This window comes from Oncorhynchus tshawytscha, linkage group LG03, assembly GCF_018296145.1.
Source record: "Oncorhynchus tshawytscha isolate Ot180627B linkage group LG03, Otsh_v2.0, whole genome shotgun sequence".
NCBI lineage: Eukaryota > Metazoa > Chordata > Actinopteri > Salmoniformes > Salmonidae > Oncorhynchus > Oncorhynchus tshawytscha.
In genome coordinates, this window is record NC_056431.1 from 18,579,629 (window position 1) to 18,594,954 (window position 15,326).

The 15,326-nt window shown below is 40.9% G+C and overlaps 1 protein-coding gene across 3 annotated transcripts in view; it reads right to left on the minus strand.

The window, feature by feature from the left end:
* LOC112229145 (semaphorin-6D) overlaps nt 1–14,459 on the minus strand; it is a 156,787-nt gene extending 142,328 nt beyond the window's left edge. For 2 of the 3 annotated variants that reach the window (XM_024395028.2, XM_024395022.2), the window contains exon 1: nt 14,164–14,455. The gene's annotated coding sequence lies outside the window, so the exon portion shown is untranslated. Of the gene's footprint in view, nt 1–14,163 lie in introns of all 3 variants that reach the window. The other variant, XM_024395036.2, reaches the window with a different exon arrangement.
* Nucleotides 14,460–15,326: the final 867 nt, after the last annotated feature.

The following is a 15,326-nucleotide window of genomic DNA, read 5'->3' on the forward strand; positions in this document are numbered from 1 at the left end:
TGTGTACTTAACCATAAACATCAATGCCTTTCTTAAACTCAATACACAAGATTATATTTTTAAACCTGCATATTTAGCTCAAATAAAATCAAGGTTAGCAGGCGATATTAACCAAGTGAAATTGTGTCACTTCTCTTGCGTTCATTGCACGCAGAGTCAGGGTATATGCAACAGTTTGGGCCACCTAGCTCTTTGCGAACTAATTTTCCAGAATTTTACATAACTATGACATAACATTGAAGGTTGTGCAATGTAACAGGAATATTTAGACTCATGGATGCCACCCGTTAGACAAAATACAGAACGGAATAAACGTTTTGTTTGAGGTGATAGGTCAAATCCGGAAACTAAGGCTCGTATTTCTGTGTGTTTATTATAGTGAAGTCTATTATTTGATATTTGATAGAGCAGTCTGACTGAGGGGTGGTAGGCAGCAGCAGGCTCGTAATAGTCAAAGGTATATGGTTTAGAGAGAAATAGCCGACGCGTTATAATTCCTGTAATAACTTGCGGCTGAACTTGAAAGGGGTTCCTTCGTTATTTTACCGTTCATGTCTTCCATACAGAATGTCTTGATCTACTTCAAATAAGGTCTGTGTTTCGTGCAGGCTTAAACCGCCTTGGCGTTTTGATACCCGTGTAAATCTCACTAGGATAAGGTAACGTTTGTCAAAATATTTTCATAAATCCACTCTACAATTTTTTAAATCTTTGCTTATATTTAGCCAATATTGATCAGAGTTACCTTGTCCTATGGATATCTACACAGGTGGTGTAAGCCTACACAAAACACAGACCTTATTTTAAGTGAATCTAAAAATATCCTATGGAATAAATGAATAAAGGAACCGCTTTTCAGATTTTGCTAGAAGGTGTCATGGGAATTATGACTCGCACTTTGGTAGTCAATTCTTACCATGTCCATTATTAAAATAGGATTCCTGCATATATAAATTACAGTTTTTGTTTTCAACATTCATCACAGTTAACTTAAACTCTATTTTTATTCAAACAGTTGAGAGTATTTGTCTCCTAAGCAGACTCTTCAGTATCATTGTCACTTCAGAGCTGTGTGTGTGTTTTACAGATGGCAGAGAAAAGCAGAGCACCAGCGTGGGACTATTACATGGAATTGGCACCAGGGAAAGCACGTGTCTTACGGGGGGACCTAGTGAATGACCTGCAGAGAGCTGGGACCAAAGTAACAAAGCCTACCATCAGTAACACACTACGCCGCCAGGGACTCAAATCCTGCAGTGCCAGACGTGTCCCCCTGCTTAAGCCAGTACATATCCAGGCCCGTCTAAAGTTTGCTGGAGAGCATTTGGATGATCCAGAAGAAGATTGGGAGAATGTCATATGGTCAGATGAATCCAAAATATAACTTTTTGGTAAAAACTCAACTCGTCGTGTTTGGAGGACAAAGAATGCTCAGTTGTATCCAAAGAACACCATACCTACTGTGAAGCATGGGGGTGGAAACATGCTTTGGGGCTGTTTTTCTGCAAAGGGACCAGGACGACTGATCCGTGTAAAGGGAAGAATGAATGGGGCCATGTATCGTGAGATTTTGAGTGAAAACCTCCTTCCATCAGCAAGGGCATTGAAGATGAAACGTGGCTGGGTCTTTCAGCATGACAATGATCCCAAACACACCGCCCGGGCAACGAAGGAGTGGCTTCGTAAGAAGCATTTCAAGGTCCTGGAGTGGCCTAGCCAGTCTCCAGATCTCAACCCCATAGAAAATTCTTGGAGGGAGTTGAAAGTCCGTGTTGCCCAGCAACAGCCCCAAAACGTCACTGCTCTAGAGGAGATCTGCATGGAGGAATGGGACAAAATACCAGCAACAGTGTGTGAAAACCTTGTGAAGACGTACAGAAAACGTTTGACCTCTGTTATATACCCTTTGTTGGCAATGACAAAGTATTGAGATAAACTTTTGTTATTGACCAAATACTTATTTTCCACCATAATTTGCAAATAAATTCATTAAAATCCTACAATGTGATTTTCTGGATTTTTTGTTCTAATTTTGTCTGTCATAGTTGAAGTGTCCCTATGATGAAAATTACAGGCCTCTCTTATCTTTTTAAGTGGGAGAACTTGCACAATTGGTGGCTGGCTAAATACTTTTTTGCCCCACTGTATACACATTTTAAAAACCGGCCAACTAATCGGTATTGGCTTTTTTTGTCCTCCAATAAATCGGTATCGGCGTTGAAAAATCATAATCGGTCGACTTCTACTGTATTCTGATGTTGACTTAATTTCGTCACAATTCCAACACCTTTACGCAAAATGAAATGATGAATAAGGTCAAGCAACCGGTCGGTTCCAAGTGCAACAACATCTTTCTTTTACAAATTTACAGCGCTATTTGAGTAATCCGTTTGGATAAGGGAATTGTACATATGACAATTGTTTTAGATCTATTTTACCTTATGATCCCTGGAGACAAATGTGAAACCAGTCATATTTCAGCAAGCTAAAAAGCATGTCAACATGACAGGTATTTCGTACTCTTTTCCACAGTGACGTATAAATAGCTTTGCCGTTATTCAGAATTCTAATTGTAGGCCTTAAAAGCTTCATCATTTGTGGGTCTGAAATTTGGAGACCCAAGCTGAGGCTCTAGCCTATGAAACCCTGTGTGCACTGACAGTAGCTGCGAAGCTACCGAGTTGATGTATGCACTCTAGAATTATTTTATTATATGGCCGGACATTTTTGTATTTAATTTTTTTAATTTTTTTATTTCTATCATATTAAATACTAGCCGATGTCAGTAGCCACCATCAGTAATACCCACAGAAATAAGCCTACAGTGCCTTCAGATAGTATTCACACACCCCTTGACTTTTTCAAAATTTTGATGCATTTCAGGCAGAATTTTAAATGGACTAAATTGAGATTGTGTCCCACAATACCCCATAACATCAAAGTGGAATTATGTTTTTAGAAATGTAAAACAGAAATGTCTTGAGTCAATAAGTATTCAACCTCTTTCTTATGGAAAGCCTAAATAAGTCGGAGTAAAAATGTGCATAACAAGTCACATAAGTTGCATGGACAATGATGTTTAACATGATTTTTGAATGACTACCTCATCCCTGTACCCCACACAGAGATGATTGTAAGGTCCCTCAGTTGAGCAGTGAATTTCAAAAACAGATTCAACCACAAAGACCAGGGAGATGCTCCAATTCTTCACAAAGAAAGGGACCTATTGGTAGATGGGGAAACACAAAAAAAGCAGACACTGAATATCCCCTTTGAGCATGGTGCAGTTATAAATTACACTTTGGATAGTGTATCAATGCACCCAATCACTACAAAGATACAGGCGTCCTTCCTAACTCGGTTGCCGGAGAGGAAGGAAACAAGTCAGGGATTTCACCATGAGGCCAATGTTGACTTTAAAAAAGTTAAGAGTTTAATGGCTGTGATAGGAGAAATATAAGGATGGATCAAAAACATAATTACTCCACAATTCTAACCTAAATGAAATACAAACAGAATAGAATACAAACATTCCAAAACATGTACGCTGTTTGCAATAATGCACTAAAGTAGAACTGCAAAAACTGTCCTGAATACAATAAATTATGTTTGGGGCAAATACAACACGTCAGTGAGTACCACTCTTTGTATATTTAAGCATGACGGAGGCTGCATCATGTTATGGGGTTGCTTGTCATTGACAAGGACTAAGGAGTTTTGTTAAAGATAACACTAAACGGAAGTGCCAAGCAGGCAAACCCCTAGAGGAAAACTTCAGTTCAGTCTGCTTTCCAACAGACACGGAGACACATTCACCTAATAACCTGAAACACAAGGCCAAAAATACACTGGAGTTGCTTACCAAGAAGACATAGGAACATTCAATGTGGCCTAGTTAGTTTTGACTTAAAAATGTATTGAAAAAAATATTTGGCAGGACTTGAAAATGGCTGTCTAGCAATGATCAACAAACAATCCAAGTTCAAGTATTTTTGTTAAGATAGATTCTCTTATACTTCCTAAAATCACATTCCTATCTCCTATAAACTGTGCATAAGTAAGTAGCCACGCCCCGAGTGAGGTTGGTGAGCGTGTCAGATGGACAGCGCCGTCCGCTTTCGCCAGAGTGCATAAAAAGCCTTGTTAACGGAATGAACATTCGACCAAGAAACATGAGATGTTAGCTACATGTTTGAAACTTTGAGCCTCAACGTGAGGGGAAGAAAAACTCATTTTCCTTTAGACCAGCTAGACGAAAAGCTGCAGCCCTTTTCCATAGTGGTCTGAATCCTGAACCCTGAATAATCAACGAGGAGGAAGAGGTGACAAACTACCTTCTCAGAAAATCACTGGTACAGCGGATTAGCTGTCCTGAGTCAAATATCTCAAAAACTCTTCAAACCATCCCATCCTACTACAAGTCTCAAATCACCGTAGTAGGCTACTCTTATCATCCCACTGGAAAATCTTCAAATGAGCAGCATCAGAAGCCAATGGCAGAGAACTCTTTAGTTCGGTTTAGGACTACACAATGGACAAAGGCCAAATGGGTGGTGGTTCTTATTCCAAATGGGTGGTGGTTCGTGTGCAAACTATATGATTGTGAGAATAGTTCTAGAATATATGTCATGCTCTCTCTCCGTGTGTCTGTAAAACACCATGTTGCGTCAGTCCACTAGGGACTTTCTTCTCATGTATCAAGTGGGTATGTTATCCTGTTATTATTTAGTTAGCTAGTGAATCAATAATTAAACAACTTTCTGTAGTACTGAATAATGAGCAAGGCTGGGGTTTTTGCAAATCCAAGAAGGTTACAACTGGTCAGAATAATGATAAGAGGTAATGATTAATAAAAACTGTTTATCGATGAAATAGATATATACACATTTATTTTTAATTGAACCTTTATTTCACTAGGCAATTCAGTTAAGAACAAATTCTCATTTACAATGACGGTCTACCCTGGACGACGCTGGGACAATTGTGCGCCACCCTATGGGACTCCCAATCACAGCCGGATGTGATAAAGCCTGGATTTGTACCAGGGACTGTAATGACCCATCTTACACTGAGATGCAGTGCCTTAGACCGCTGTTCCACTCGGGAGCCTTATAGAGTTTAATTTGGGAGACGGTAACTCTTAAAACAACCTCTTCCGTGGTGCCCCAAATCCTATTGAGTTAATTGTTGCATGATTAATAAAAAATAATAATAATAACAAAATCGGGCAACAATTAAACGCAGTTAGTTGATTTAATAAATAATGTAATCAGATTAACGAAAGTCACGACAATAGCAGTTTAAACCTGGAGCACGGTTCATGATGACTGGATCGTTGTCATCACAGTTCCGGGATTAGTGAGGATTATTAGGGTAGATTTATAGGACTGCTGTTCAACCCCTATTGTACCCTTTTCTCACCTTCCAATATTTCATGAATTGAACACGGAAACGTTCATGATGAATCAAACCGCTGTTGACTCCAATGCTTTCCACAGTTATGTCAAATTGGCTGGTAGTGGATCTCTACTCTGAATAGATCATTCCATCTCATCCCACAGATGCACTATTGGATTGAGATCTGGTGACTGGGCAGTAAACTGAACCGGCCGTAATTTTCTTGGAACCATTCCTGAACAATCCTAGCCTTGTGGCATGAGGCATTATCCTGCAGAAAAAAATGAAGGGATGCACCTGATTGGCAATGATGTTCAGATATACTGTGGCATTCAAATGTTGCTCCACTTTTATCAAGGGGCCCAATACGTGCCATGAAAACACCGCCCCCCCATTACACCATCACCACCCTGCAATGTTGACACGCGGCATGATGGAAGCATGTACTCATGTGGTTCTCTCCATGCCCTAGTCCTGCTATCAGCGTAAAACAGCAGGAACCGGGATTAATCCACCCTAGTGGACCAGGCAATGTGTTTCTGATTTTCCAATATTCAGGGTTTTCTCCATTTAGCCCACTGCAACCACAGTTTCGTGTTTTTGCTGAAAGAAGTGGAACTCTGTAAGGTCATTGACCTCCATACCACATTCGTTGTCAAGGTACAATGAGTTGTGCATTCTTTTATTGTTTTTGGGCACCAATGTTGTACTGGACTAACTGTACAATTGTGTCAGCCTCCTTTGTTGATGTGGATTTAACAGATAACAATAAAGGATCATAGCTTACACCTGGATTCACTGGTCAGTCTGTCACAGAAAGAGCATGTACACTGATTGTACAATGTTTTGTACACAAAGTTAAAGGGATGGTTTTAGATACATGTACTGAAAACACTATTGAATGAAAACTCCACAAGAAAATCTGTTGGCCAGCAAGTGGGAGGCTTTTCAGAGATTCAATGTAATTGATTTAACGCCCGCAAGGGAATCACACCTGAAAAGCCCGTTATGCACCTGCATAAGGTAAGTCTGAATACCAACTACTGAGAAGTGCCTAGGAAAGGTGTGCATAAAAAGGTGTACATTTCCTAAGTCTGCATCAGGCCCTAAATGCATAAGGATTACATGTATTTTGTGGCATGAATGATGGATTTTTGTTGATGTTATTCTCCTACTTACTCTGCCTATTTCCCAATCTCTCTCGCTCTCCCACTTTTACTAATGTCCTCCTCACACATTTTCTCTCTGCGGAACAGATCTTTCCTGCATGCTAAGACATTGTGGGTCGATTTCCAAGAATAACACGCTCCAGCATGCACCCACATGTAAAATTCCTGGAACAAAGTTAGTAGAGTCGGTTTTGTATTTTATTTCTAGCCTAAAAATAAAAACCTATTCTGAAATCATGCAGGAACTAGGTGGTTTTCAGCTATAGTGAATTCCATTGCATGATCACCAAAATAGACTATACAAAAACTGCATGAATGCACCACCAGAAACAAAATCAACTTAACCCATTATAAGGATTTCGGATATAGCTAAGCCCAAACACCAGCGAATCCAAAGTAAACATTTAGTGAAGTGAAGTGGACGGACTGCTTCGGTTTCGACATGAGCAGCTAATCAATGAGGCAGGATGGAGGGAGGCTGCCCTCATTATGAAGTGATTAAGAGATAATTTGGAACAAAAACCACTGCACCTTTAGCCCCACTAGGACTGCGCCAATCAATAAAGTGTATCTGTGGCCAGCACCAATTTACAGGAGGGCTTGTTTCGTTAACTTGCATTCTATGAGAAGATGAGCAGCAGAGTAACAAGATTGTGGCAAAATATGTTGCTTCCTGCATCAAGTAGCCAGTGGGAAAGTGTTTTGATTCAAGTTTACTGATACCTGTTGGTACTGTATTAGAGGTCGACCGATTATGATTTTTCAACACCGACACCGATTATTGGAGGACCAAAAAAGTTGATACCGATTAAATCTGACAATTTTTAAAAGATTTATTTGTAATAATGGCAATTACAACAATACTGAATGAACACTTATTTTAATTTAATACATCAATAAAATCAATTTAGCCTCAAGTAAATAATGAAAAATGTTAAATTTGGTTTAAATAATGCAAAAACAAAGTATTGGAGAAGAAAGTAAAAGTGCAATATGTGCTATGTAAGAAAGCTAATGTTTCAGCTCCTTGCTCAGAACATATGAAAGCTGGTGGTTCCTTTTAACATGAGTCTTCAATATTCCCAGGTAAGAAGTTTTGGGTTGTAATAAAATCACTTTGATTTGAGAAGTTTTAGGTTGTAGTTATTATAGGAATTATAGGACTATTTCCCTCTATACCATTTGTATTTCATTAACCTTTGACTATTGGATGTTCTTATAGGCACTTTAGTATTGCAAGTGTAACAGTATAGCTTCCGTCCCTCTCCTCGCTCCTCCCTGGGCTCGAACCAGCGACAACGACAACAGCCACCATCGAAGCAGCGTTACCCATGCAGAGCAAGGGGAACAACTACTAGAAGGCTCAGAGCGAGTGACTTTTGAAACACTGTTAGCGCGCGCTAACTAAGCTAGCCATTTCACTTCGCTTACACCAGCCTCATCTCGGGAGTTGATAGGCATGAAGTCAAACAGCGCAATGCTTGACACACAACGAAGAGCTGCTGGCAAAACGCGAAAGTGCTATTTGAATTAATGTTTACGCGCCTGCTTCTGCCACCACCACTCAGTCAGATACTTGTATGCTCAGTCAGATTATATGCAACGCAGGACACGCTAGATAGTAACTAGTAATATCAACCATGTGCAGTTAACTAGTGATTATTGATTGATTGATTTTTATAAGATAAGTTTAATGCTAGCTAGCAACTTACCTTGGCTTACTGCATTCGCGTAACAGGCAGTCTTCTTGTGGAGTGCAACGAGAGAGAGGCAGGTCGTTTTTGCGTTGGACTAGTTAAGTAAGGTTGCAAGATTATATCCCCCGAGCTGACAAGGTGAAAATCGGTCGTTCTGCCCCTGAACGAGGCAGTTAACCTAGGAACGGTGGGTTGTCATTGAAAATAATGTTCTCAAATCAAAGTGATTTGATTACAACCAAAATTACAATATATTTTATTTTTAAAATCGGTGCATAAAAAAAAAAGGATTTCCGATTGTTATGAAAAGTTGAATTCGGCCCTAATTAAAATCGGCCATTCCGATGAATAGGTCGACCTCTATACTGTATGCATATAATAGTATCTCAATGCCTGAATATTGCCCTTCAGTTTATTAATGGTGCATTGGGGGCTCTGGGGGATTGTGGGTGTCGCAGTTAAATGTGAGTTTAAAAAAGGCAATGGTTTTAGTCATCGCTCAGTAATCCTCTGGGAGGATGAGACTCAATGTGCAAATGAAGAAGTAGCTACCTCCTCAGATGAAATATGCATGAAAGGGAAAGACTTTTCATCTCAACAGGATGTATTTCTTGCCCAAAACTCTTCTCCCTTACCAGCCCTGAGGGTACCGAGCACAATCTTCCCGTCACACTAATCAAACAGCCGTGTGTGTGTGTGTGTGTCCAATCTCTTTTGAGGAAGACAAAGAGGTAGTGGAATCTAAAAGGATTACTCAACTGCAGATTGTAATTCTGTGATTTGGGAAGGTGTTTCAAACAAACATAGACAAGCCACACTGACAGCATGATTTACATACTAATATAACACAAATAAAGTAGGATGAAAACATTTTCACATGTAAATACTTTTTTAAGGGTTGGGAAACTTTTACTGACCTGAATACATAAATGAGATACTGCTGACACAGGTTACATTCCCCCTGTAATTGCTGGAACCCTTCCACTTCAGTTCATGGAGCTCAGACAGTTACCCAGCATTCTCGGCCCGTGGCTCCTGCAGGTTAGCTGAGCAGCCTAAGACCATGTTTGACAAGGGGTTAACACTGCTGAAAAACGCTTTATAAAACCACAGGAAGACAGCCAGTCTGGAAAGGAGGACCGAGGCCTGTCACTTGTCCAGAGTATTATTTTTTCATTCTATCCTTTGGTTGAACTCAACTTTTTCCTCCCAAATTCACGCACTCACCAGCTCTGGTATAATTACCCGTACAGTGCTAACCGCTGCGGTGTGACAAGAGGGCAGCCATCGCTCGCCTGTTTTTTTAGAATCAGAGCTAATTACTGCCCTGTCAAGGACTCTATTTAAATGACTGCTACTGATGGGGCTAATAGGATAAAACAGTGTCAATATTGAACACAGTCAATTAAAATCAGACATTTATTTTGGGCACGCAGGTCCTGGTATGAGTGCTGAAATTAACATTGGTGATATCATGAAAAGAGGTGATATTCAAACCAATACTAGAAAATGCAATAAATCATGCCAAATCAATGATGACCAAATACAGTGAAGCTTAGCATTGCAATGAGGACTCAGTAAAACAAGTTTCTGCATTGTGAAGAGCAAACGGCTGAAACACAGTAAAGTACATTCCCCCTACTGGTCCCGGACAATGACTGAAGACCCCCTTCAGCTGCCATGGCAAAGCCATGAGGCTTTCCTAAACCCACCATTTGTAATGCTTGATGCTACATGTTAATGTGATTTTCTCCCATGGTCTGTTGGAGGGGCCAGACCTGAAGGCCAAAGCCTGGTGGTCTCAGCAGATAGCTGGGAGAGGCCTGTCCCGTGTCAGCCTTGGGTTATGGATGATGGGGAGGCTCTGGGGCTGACAGGTAATAATTCACTCCCCAGGGTTCCGGAACCCTTCGCTGAACAGAAGCAGGCAGGCAGGGAGGGTGGAAGACTGCACGGCCTTGCAAAACCCTCCTTTCCTTATTCCCCCCCTTTGCACTCACCCCTAAGCCAGATATGGGGTCCCCATCAGCTGCCATGGGTAACAAACTACCATCAATATGAAATATGAGACGCCACAGTCCAGTGCTTCACTCCGGTGCAGGGCCAAACAAAGTCCCATATGCTGGGGGTGGGAGGCGAAGATTAACTGTTGCTTCTTCAAGCCAAACATAGTCACACTGCCCATTATTTAAACCCTAGCAGCCTTCCAGTGCCGTAGGTAGTACTTCAAAGTCACCTCAGACATATTGGTTACTGTCAATCCTCTACACTTACAAAAAATATACTATAAAAGTCATATTGATCTCAAAATGGAAGATATCAACACAGAAGGAACAGATCACAGTAATTCAACCACTGCAATTGATGTGCGAGGGCATCTGGGGTCTCTCAGGTTCCTAACCGAAACCATTCAATATAATATTATGGATAGTATAATGGTACCACAGTCTTCTGCGGTAGACAGTTGACTCAAGAGACAGTTGCTTCTCTAAACAGTACAGCAACTTGAGTCTGGGCCAGTTCTGAAGTGTGTTGGAACAGTTGGAGAGGCAGCAGAGTTGGATGAGGGAATATCTGCATCATAGGGGTGACCGTGGGCTGGGAGGTATAGGCTGTACTGTACGTCCCACAGGACCATAGTCCTGGGCCGGAGCCTATTTCTGCCCTCATTACCCCGCAGACCATTACAGAGACACAGCCATCCACACGTCACAGCCCAGCACAGCCCTGAAGCAGACCTACCGTCATTTAATACAAAACTACAGCTCCATCGGAAATTGGAAATAAAATTACACCCTAGTCTAAATGCACCATTAGCCATGCTAACCGAGCGCCGGCTCTTTCAGGGCTGAAATGAGAGCCGGACAACATGCAATTTGGGAGCCGACAGAGAGGGAATGGGCTGCCGACACTCGCCTCTCTCAGCTCCAGTCATTTACAGCCATCACCCACCAGCCTGCAAGACCTGAGTTACTTATTGAATGGGGTTGTGTAATAAGAAAGCGGAGATGTGTGTTTCTGGGAGGTAGAAAATGAGAAAGCGAGAGAGCAAAGTAAAAAGAGTTCAGAGAGGGCATACTGGTTGGGTAGGAGTTACAAATAATATGATAAACATATTATTCAAAAATGACAAAACCAGAAAAAGCTACAAACCTGTAGGATATTCCAACTCTGGTGAAGGGAAGCAATAGCACCGCTTGTTGATTAGGATATGACATCTAAACTACCTAATGTATAACAGTACTGTCATTTTCTCTGACAGAGCAGCCTAGCCCTGACGACAAGGACCTGTGAATAACTAGGACACCAACTACAACTTTGGTTTCCTTTTTAACATGTCAAAGATGTGGGCGAATATAGTTTTTAATAAAATATCTGCGGCAAGAAACATTTAAAAAGGAGAAAAACAACCTTGTTTGTACTGTAAGATAATGATACCCTAGAGCTGGTGAGTTTTGCACCAGATTAACATGAATATTTAAATTTCTTCTAAACTTTGGAATCTAGACACAGTAATCACACATCCACATCACCAAAACTATTATGGAGGGGAAACACAGTGGCATTAAAGATGTGTCTTTATGTTAGTTGTGCATGCTGCCAGTTGTGCATGCTGCCAGTTGTGCATGCTGCCAGTTGTGCATGCTGCCAGTTGTGCATGCTGCCAGTTGTGCATGCTGCCAGTTGTGCATGCTGCCAGTTGTGCATGCTGCCAGTTGTGCATGCTGCCAGTTGTGCATGCTGCCAGTGGCGTCATGACCATCGGGGGCACAAAGGCCCCCTAATATGTCACGGTTTGAAATTAGTCATCTTCATTTTTAAGCCCGTGTTTTATCATAATTATTTATAAAAAAAGATCTGTCAGTGGTATTTTACAGAGGGGACACACTGACTGGACTAGGCAAAGAATACCCCTCCCCCATTCTCCCTAGTAAGTGGCCCCTTCCCAGGTGCACCGAGAAAAGTAAGGTAGGACACTATACTCTAGTGCGTGTAGTATCATCAGGAGGAGGAGGAGAAAGTGTACAGTAGAGTGACACACAGCGTTCGATGTGATTTTAGCTGACGGTGCTGGGTCGAAGGTATGTTTTTAAATGAATGTGATCAAGCTATGTAGCCTATTGATTTCTTCTTCATGAATACATAAAACTAACATGTTCTGTTTGTCTGCTTCTACATCGCTTGCGGTTTGGGGTTTTAGGCTTGGTTTCTGTATAGCATTTTGTGGCATCAACTGATGTAAAAAGGGCTTTATAAAAACATTTGATTGATAATACTAGCCACCTAGCAATTTTATGAAATTGGATTTAGATAGCCAGCTAGATAGATTCCCAATCTCATAACTAGCTACCAAGCCATGTCAGGCTATCAATTAAATTAGATTAGCTTGTCTAACCTGCCTGCTGGCCAGGTTGCTAGACTTTAGAAAAGTAAGAAATTATTAAAATGTACAGAATAAGACTCACAATCCTTTCAATCCTTGACCCAGATTTGAGCAGAACCCCCCACACCACCCCCCACACACAAGTACTTCATGCCATACTTTGGTCAAGATATTTGACTTGCAGATATAAGCCTACTAAAAGCTTCTCTCTGTTGGGCATAGCTGAGAATGGTTCTAAAAGAGCATAAAAAGATAGCCTATTTTTGTCTCAATCCAGGTCTGTAGACTACACACAGACTGTCACCCAGACCTGTACCTTCAATGTCCTCCCATCCGGAACTATTGGACATTATTCTCGCTTGGCTAGTGTTTATCGAAATGCATTAAACTACATGAAAAAAACTCATATCAACATGTAACTCGAATCACTGTAGCCTGAAAATACAGCTGGAGGCTATACATATGTGCACAAACTCAAAAACCATAAAACAATTTAATAATCAAGTTAATCAGCCTAAACATACAATCAAAGGATTCATCATTTGTTTCATTGCATTAGGACAGACTGCAGTTGTTGTGGAAAATTCAAAATTATCTACAACTAAAATCCCCCAATGCGCATTTTAATTAAGCTGCTGTCAAAATGACAAGACATTGCTCTATAATATAAAGTTGGCGAACCAAGTAAGGTAAATCTAGGTCTACAACAACAAGTTTGTCATACCACACAAAGGACTGCGAAATCACCCAACTCGATACATCTTGGCGCACGCAGCTACGCATTTCAACTTACTCTAACTGGCAACAATTTTCTACAAACGCTATCTGGTATTCACCTTGTTCAAATGGCTCAATGAGATTCTATAACAGCGTTTGAAAGACGTGTTTGGTTGCAGGTCTATTATATAGCCTACTCAGGTCTCATTTTAATTTATGTAAACTATAGCATACACAAATACAAACAGACGTCCGTCTGCACAACGACAAAACACAATCATATAGCCTATCCAAATACGGATAGAGTATTCATAGTATACTATTTTTGCATATTTATTTGCTGACAAATGCTCTTATCGCATGCATTTTGCTGAAAAGATGATCGAGCTGTAGCCGATGGTTTAGGACAGGGTTTCTCAATCTCGGTGGTATTGGGGCCCCTCCTGGGTGCACGTTTTTGCCCTAGCACGACACAGCTGATTCAAATAACTAAACTCTTTATCGAGCGTTGATTATTTGAATCCGCTGTGTAGCGCTAGGGCAAAAAACAAACCGGGGGCTGGAGGCAGGTGGTCTAAACTGGCCAAACACGTTATGAATGGTAGACCTTCCTATAAGTACCTACTAAGAACTAGAAGACGACATCGTTTTGTTTTGAATAGCCCAATGTCCTCTATGTACTATGTAGATACTGGGGCAAACTTGTGACACCACAAAATACTCCGATGCGCAAGTGAAATGTAGGTGCAGCAACCGAGACAGTCAGCTAATGGAGAAAGTGCCGTAGTATAACTCTTACCTTTTTCTTTCGTTTTGGCTATCTTGTTTCGTTGACAATAATTTGATTCTTGCAGGACAGAGACCAGTGTTACAGAAGCGTTGGGACAAGATTAGTTATTTATGTCCAAAAAGGCTCGTATTCCCAGAGCGCGAAAGAGCGTCCGTTGTTATGACAGAGACCCGCGCACGCTCGAGCTGGACTGCAATCACAACATACTTCACCCAGCGAAGAGCAGCGTCGGCGAATACACGCCCAAATGTGTTGAATTGGCAGCCACTCGGTCCAATGGCAAGGGGGTGGATAGTACCAGACCTTTTTGAGACGTGTTTTGTTCAAACCTTTTCTTTTGACTTCTCCCTCCACATCTCATTTTTGTCCAGTTGTTGGATACCTACACATTTGGATCCTTGCAACCCGAGCCTGCAGCCAGTCTCTCCGCCAAGGGTATTTAAATCGAGATATCATTGAGCTTCTTTCTGAAGGAGGTTACTTTGCTCCACATATAAGAAAACTGAAGGAAAAAAAATACTTTCATTCTGTCAACAAGTTTCCTTCTGTTATTAATTGTTGTCCAAATATCAACTAGCATGGACCTAACTTACTCCATGTTTTGCTCATACATCCCTATAATTACATACACCGGGCCGTTTTAATAGCATTTAGAGTTTTCACATTAAATATGTGTAATAGCTTCCTTTGTACTGTAATAATGGTTAAACAGTAAAACTGTTCTTCTACAGATCAAAAAAAAAAAAGCGGCACACTTAGTACAGGCTGCACAGAGCCAATAGTCTATGCGTTTCATTTCTGTTTTCAGTAGGCCTTTTAGGTTCAAAATGTGTGCAGCCTATCATACAGTATGTCAAGGTGCTAAGTAGAGCTGTCCTGTCTATGTTGACAGGCAGGGAATTAGGCAGGAGGAGAATGAATAATGAGGGAACCAGTAGGGTTAATTGGTGAAAGAAGTTATACTGTGTGAAGCTATTGCTCCCCTACTGGGGGATTCTACTGATCTGCATAGCCTTGCTGATCATTATAAATGATCCAACTGCAAATCACTGTCTAGTGGAGATAGTAATAATGTAGATAGACATTATTAAATATTCCGGTCACATCCTGTCTTTTAGATTAAAAAAATATACATTTTTATTTATCACAGATGTCAGCTGTTAATAAGATTT